Here is a 7,500-nt window from a genome sequence, read left to right on the forward strand (position 1 = left end):
CCACCCCCCTCAACACACACCACACCACACCACACCACCCCTCCCCCCCCCCAAAAATTCGCCCCCCCCCCCCTCAATACACACCTCCCCACCCTTCCCCCCCCCCCCTCAACACACACCACACCACACCACACCACACCACCCCTCCCCTTCCCCCCCTCCAAATTTCGCCCCCCCCTCAACACACCCCACCCCACCCCTCCCCCCCCCTCCAAATTTCGCCCCTTCTCCCCCCCAAAAATTCGCCCCCCCCCTCAACACACACCACACCACACCACCCCTCCCCCCCCCTCAAAAATTCCCCCCCCCCCTCAACACACAAAACACCACCCCTCCCCCCCCCCTCCAAATTTTGCCCCCCCCCCAAAAAATTGGCCCCCCCCTCAACACACACCACACCACACCACCCCTCCCCCCCCTCCAAAATTCGCCCCTCACCCCCCTCAACACACACCACCCCACACCTCCCCTCCCCCCCCCAAAAATTCCCCCCCCCCCCCCCCCCCCAAAAATTCCCCCCCCCCCCCCCCCCCAACACACACCACCACATCCCCCCCCCCTCAACACACACCACACCACCCCTCCCCCCCCCTCAAAAATCCCCCCCCCCCCCCTCAACACACAAAACACCACCCCTCCCCCCCCCCCCTCAAAAATCCCCCCCCCCCCTCAAAAATCCCCCCCCCCCAACACACACCACACGACACCACCCCTCCCCCCCCCCCCTCCAAATTTTGCCCCCCCCCCTCCCCTCCCCCCCCCCCTCCAAATTTTGCCCCCCCCCCTCCCCTCCCCCCCCCCCCCCTCCAAATTTTGCCCCCCCCCCCCCCCCAAAAATTCGCACCCCCCCCCTCAATACACACCTCCCCACCCCCCCCCTCAATACACACCTCCCCACCCCCCCCCTCAACAAACACCACACCACCCCTCCCCCCCCCTCAAAAATCCCCCCCCCCCTCAACACACACCACACCACACCACCCCTCCCCCCCCCCCCCAAAAATTCCCCCCCCCCCCTCAACACACACCACCCCACCCCCCCCCTCAAAAATTCCCCGCCCCCCCCTCAACACACACCACACCACCCCACCCCCCCCCTCAAAAATCCCCTCCCCCCTCAACACACACCACACCACACCACCCCTCCCCCCCCCCCCCTCAACACACACCACACCACACCACCCCTCCCCCCCCCCCTCCAAATTTTGCCCCCCCCCCCCCCCTCAACACACACCACACCACACCACCCCTCCCCCCCCCCCCTCAAAAATCCCCCCCCCCCCAACACACACCACACCACCCCTCCCCTTCCCCCCCTCGAAATTTCGCCCCCCACTCAACACACACCACCCCACCCCTCCCCCCCCGCCCCCAAAAAATTCGCCCCCCCCCCAACACACACCACCCCACCCCCCCCCCCCCAACACACACCACACAACCCTTCCCCCCCCCCTCAAAAATTCCCCGCCCCCCCCTCAACACACACCACACCACCCCTCCCCCCCCCCCCTCAAAAATCCCCCCCCCCCCTCAACACACACCACACCACACCACCCCTCCCCCCCCCCCTCCAAATTTTGCCCCCCCCCCCCCCCCCCAAAAAAAAATTGGGCCCCCCTCTCAACACACACCACACCACACCACCCCTCCCCCCCCCTCCAAAATTCGCCCCCCCCCCCCCCCCCTTCAACACACACCACCCCACCCCCCCCCTCAACACACACCACACCACCCCTCCCCCCCCCCCTCAACACACACCACACCACCCCTCCCCTTCCCCCCCTCGAAATTTCGCCCCCCCCTCAACACACACCACCCCACCCCTCGCCCCCCCGCCCCAAAAATTCGCCCCCCCTCCAAATTTTGCCCCTTCCCCCCCCCAAAAATTCGCCTCCCCCCTCAACACACACCACACCACACCACCGCTCCCCCCCCCTCCAAAATTCGCCCCCCCCCCCCCCCAAAAATTTCCCACCCCTCCCCCCTCAACACACACCACCCCACCCCCCCCCCCCAACACACACCACACCACCCCTCCCCCCCCCTCAACACACACCACCCCACCCCTCCCCCCCCCCCCCCGCCCCCAAAAAATTCGCCCCCCCCCCCCCCAACACACACCACTCCACCCCCCCCCCCCCCCCAAAAAAATTCGGCCACCCCCCTCAACACACACCACACCACACCACACCACCCCTCCCCCCCCCCAAAAATTCGCCCCCCCCCCCTCAATACACACCTCCCCACCCTTCCCCCCCCCCCCTCAACACACACCACACCACACCACACCACCCCTCCCCTTCCCCCCCTCCAAATTTCGCCCCCCCCTCAACACACACCACCCCACCCCTCCCCCCCCCCCTCCAAATTTCGCCCCTTTCTCCCCCCCAAAAATTCGACCCCCCCCTCAACACACACCACACCACACCACCCATCCCCCCCCCCCACCCCCCTCAACACACACCACCCCACCCCCCCCCCCAACACACACCACACCACCCCTCCCCCCCCCTCAAAAATTCCCCCCCCCCCCCCCCCTCAACACACAAAACACCACCCCTCCCCCCCCCCTCCAAATTTTGCCCCCCCCCCCAAAAAATTGGCCCCCCCCTCAACACACACCACACCACACCACCCCTCCCCCCCCTCCAAAATTCGCCCCTCACCCCCCTCAACACACACCACCCCACACCTCCCCTCCCCCCCCCCAAAAATTCCCCCCCCCCCCCCCCCAAAATTTCCCCCCCCCCCCCCCCAACACACACCACCACATCCCCCCCCCCTCAACACACACCACACCACCCCTCCCCCCCCCTCAAAAATCCCCCCCCCCCCCCCCCTCAACACACAAAACACCACCCCTCCCCCCCCCCCCTCAAAAATCCCCCCCCCCCAACACACACCACCCCTCCCCCCCCCCCCTCCAAATTTTGCCCCCCCCCTCCCCTCCCCCCCCCCCTCCAAATTTTGCCCCCCCCCCCCCCCCCCCCCAAAAATTCGCACCCCTCCCCCTCAATACACACCTCCCCACCCCCCCCTCAACAAACACCACACCACCCCTCCCCCCCCCTCAAAAATCCCCCCCCCCCTCAATACACACCACACCACACCACCCCTCCCCCCCCCCCCCCAAAAATTCCCCCCCCCCCCCCCTCAACACACACCACCCCACCCCCCCCCCCCCCTAAAAAATCCCCTCCCCCCTCAACACACACCACACCACACCACCCCTCCCCCCCCTCCCCCCTCAACACACACCACACCACACCACCCCTCCCCCCCCGCCCTCCAAATTTTGCCCCCCCCCCCCCCCCCTCAACACACACCACACCACCCCTCCCCCCCCCCCCTCAAAAATCCCCCCCCCCCCAACACACACCACACCACCCCTCCCCTTCCCCCCCTCGAAATTTCGCCCCCCCCTCAACACACACCACCCCACCCCTCCCCCCCCGCCCCAAAAATTCACCCCCCCTCCAAATTTTGCCCCTTCCCCCCCCCAAAAATTCGCCCCCCCCCTCAACACACACCACACCACACCACCGCTCCCCCCCCCCCTCCAAAATTCGCCCCCCCCCCCCAAAATTTCCCACCCCTTCCCCCTCAACACACACCACCCCACCCCCCCCCCCCCCCCAACACACACCACACCACCCCTCCCCCCCCCTCAACACACACCACACCACCCCTCCCCTTCCCCCCCACCAAATTCCGCCCCCCCCTCAACACACACCACCCCACCCCTCCCCCCCCCCCCCCCCCCCCCCCCCGCCCCCAAAAAAATCGCCCCCCCCCCCCAACACACACCACCCCACCCCCCCCCCCCCCCCAAAAAAATTCGGCCACCCCCCTCAACACACACCACACCACACCACACCACCCCTCCCCTTCCCCCCCTCCAAATTTCGCCTTCCCCTCAACACACACCACCCCACCCCTCCCCCCCCCCAAAAAATTCGCCCCCCCGTCCAAATTTCGCCCCTTCCCCCCCCCAAAAATTCGCCCCCCCCCTTCAACACACACCACGCCATACCACCCCTCCCCACCCCCGCCCCCCCCTCAACACACACCACCCCACACCACCCCTCCCCCCCCCCCCCTCAACACACACCACACCACCCCTCTCCGCCCCTCAAGAATCCCCCCCCCCCCCCCTCAACACACACCACTCCACCCCTCCCCTTCCCCCCCTTCAAATTTCGCTCCCCCCCTCAACACACACCACCCCACCCCTCCCCCGCCCCTGCCCCCAAAAAATTCGCCCCCCCCCCCCCAACACACACCACCCCACCCCCCCTCAACACACAAAACACCACCCCTCCCCCCCCCCCCCTCCACGTGGCGTCATGGAGGGCGTCATGGAGGGTGGGTGGGTGTGTTAAGGGGAGGGGAGCACGTCGCGTCGTGTCAGGCCATGGGGCGCGGGGGGGGGGGGGGGGGGGGGGCATTGCGTTGGGTGGGTGTGTGTGTTAAGGGGAGGGTGGCACATCGCATCGTGTCGTGTCATGGGGGGGCGGGGAGGGGGGGGATGCGCGTCGCATCGTGTCATGTCATCGGGGGGGGGGGGGGGGGGGGTGCGTCGCATCATGTCGTGTCGTGGGTGGGGGGGCTGGGGTGGGGATGTCATGGGGGGGGGGGGGCGCGGCACGTCGCGACATGGTGTGGTGTGTGTTGAGGGGGGAAGGGGGGGGCGCGTCGTGTCGTGTCGTGTCATGGCGGGGCGCGTCGCGTCGCATCGTGTCATGGGGGCTGGGGGGGATGTCATGGGGGGGCCGAATTTTTGAGGGGGGGGGGGGGGGGGGTGGTGTGTGTTGAGGGGGGAGGCGAATTTTTGAGGGGGGGACGTCATGGGGGGGGCGCATCGCGTCGTGTCGTGTCATGGGGGATGGGGGGATGTCATGGGGGGGGGAGGGGGGTTGTCATGTTATGTTGGGGAGGGGGCGCGTCGCGTCATGTCGGGGCATGGTGGGGGGGAGGGGGCATCGCGACACCCCGCGTCACCCCCCACGACACGGCACACCCCCCCACCCCACCCCACCGCACCCCCCTACGACGCGGCGCCTTCCCCCCACCCCACCTCGAAAAACCCCGCTCCATCCACAGCACCCCACCACTCCTCCAAAAACCAGGCTCGACCCACCGTGCCCCGCCTCACTCCCCCACGACACGGCGCACCCTCCACCCCACCGCACCCCCCCACGATGCCCCCCGCACCCCACCTCCAGAAACCCCGCTCCCTCCACACCACCCCACCACGCCTCCGAAAACCACGCTCGACCCACCCCACCTCGCGTGAGCCCCCCCACGACACGGCACACCCCCCACACCCCACCGCACCCCCCCACGACACGGCGCACCCCCCCACCCCCCCTCACCCCACGTCGAAAAACCCCGCTCGACCCACCCAACCCCGCGTCACTCCCCCATGACACGGCACACCCCCCCACCCCACCGCACCCCCCACGACGCCCCCCCCCCCCCCGCACCCCACCTCGAAAAACCCCGCTCCCTCCACGCCACACCACAAATGCCTCCGAAAACCCCGCTCGACCCACCCCACCCCGCGTCACCCCCCCACGACATGGCGCACCCCCCACCCCACCGCACCCCCCATCGACGCCGCCCCGCACCCCACCTCGAAAAACCCCGCTCCCTCCATACCACCCCACCACGCCTCCGAAAACCCCGCTCGACCCACCCCACCTCGCGTCAGTCCCCCACGACACGGCACACCCCCCACACCCCACCTCCGAAAACCCCGCTCCACCCACCCCACCTCGCGTCAGCCCCCCACGACACGGCACACCCCCCACACCCCACCGCACCCCCCCACGACGCGGCGCATATCCCCCCCCCCCCCGCACCCCACCTCGAAAAACCCCACTCGACCCACCCAACCCCGCGTCACTCCCCCAGGACACGGCGCACCCCCCCACGACGCGGCGCATATCCCCCCCCCCCCCCCCCCCCCGCACCCCACCTCGAAAAACCCCGCTCGACCCACCCCACCCCGCGTCACCCCCCCACGACACGGCGCACCCCCCCACCCCACCGCACCCCCCCACGACGCCCCCCCCGCACCCCACCTCGAAAAACCCCGCTCCCTCCACGCCACACCACCACGCCTCCGAAAACCCCGCTCGACCCACCCCACCCCGCGTCTCCCCCCCACGACACGGCGCACCCCCCCACCCCACCGCACCCCCCCACGACGCCCCCCCGCACCCCACCTCGAAAAACCGCGCTCCCTCCACAGCACCCCACCTCTCCTCCAAAAACCCCGCTCGACCACCCCCACCCCGCGTCACCCCCCACGACGCCCCCCCGCACCCCCCCTCGAAAAACCCCGCTCCCTCCACAGCACCCCACCACGCCTCCGAAAACCCCGCTCGACCCACCCCACCCCGCGTCACTCCCCCATGACACGGCGCACCCCCCCACCCCACCGCACCCCCCCACGACGCCCCCCCGCACCCCACCTCGAAAAACCGCGCTCCCTCCACAGCACCCCACCTCTCCTCCCAAAACCCCGCTCGACCACCCCTACCCCGCGTCACCCCCCACGACGCCCCCCCGCACCCCACCTCGAAAAACCCCGCTCCCTCCACAGCACCCCACCTCTCCTCCAAAAACCCCGCTTGACCACCCCAACCCCGCGTCACTCCCCCATGACACGGCGCACCCCCCCACCCCACCGCACCCCCCCACGACGCCCCCCCGCACCCCACCTCGAAAAACCGCGCTCCCTCCACAGCACCCCACCTCTCCTCCCAAAACCCCGCTCGACCACCCCCACCCCGCGTCACCCCCCACGACGCCCCCCCGCACCCCACCTCGAAAAACCCCGCTCCCTCCACAGCACCCCACCTCTCCTCCAAAAACCCCGCTTGACCACCCCAACCCCGCGTCACTCCCCCATGACACGGCGCACCCCCCCACCCCACCGCACCCCCCCACGACGCCCCCCCGCACCCCACCTCGAAAAACCGCGCTCCCTCCACAGCACCCCACCTCTCCTCCCAAAACCCCGCTCGACCACCCCCACCCCGCGTCACCCCCCACGACGCCCCCCCGCACCCCACCTCGAAAAACCCCGCTCCCTCCACAGCACCCCACCTCTCCTCCAAAAACCCCGCTTGACCACCCCAACCCCGCGTCACTCCCCCATGACACGGCGCACCCCCCCACGACGCCCCCCCCCGCACCCCACCTCGAAAAACCCCGCTCCCTCCACACCACCCCGCCACGCCTCCAAAAAACCGCGCTCGACCCACCCCACCCCGCGTCACGGCGCACCCCCCACCCCACCGCACCCCCCCACGACGCCCCCCCCCACCCCACCTCGAAAAACCGCGCTCCATCCACAGCACCCCACCTCTCCTCCAAAAACCCCGCTCGACCCACCCCACCCCGCGTCACCCCCCCACGACACGGCGCACCCCCCCACCCCACCGCACCCCCCCACGACGCCCCCCCGCACCCCACCTCGAAAAACCCCGC

This window comes from Lygodium microphyllum, chromosome 16 (genome assembly GCF_053477565.2).
Source record: "Lygodium microphyllum isolate KBCC chromosome 16, Lygodium_microphyllum_v1.1.10, whole genome shotgun sequence".
Taxonomy (NCBI): Eukaryota; Viridiplantae; Streptophyta; class Polypodiopsida; order Schizaeales; family Lygodiaceae; genus Lygodium; species Lygodium microphyllum.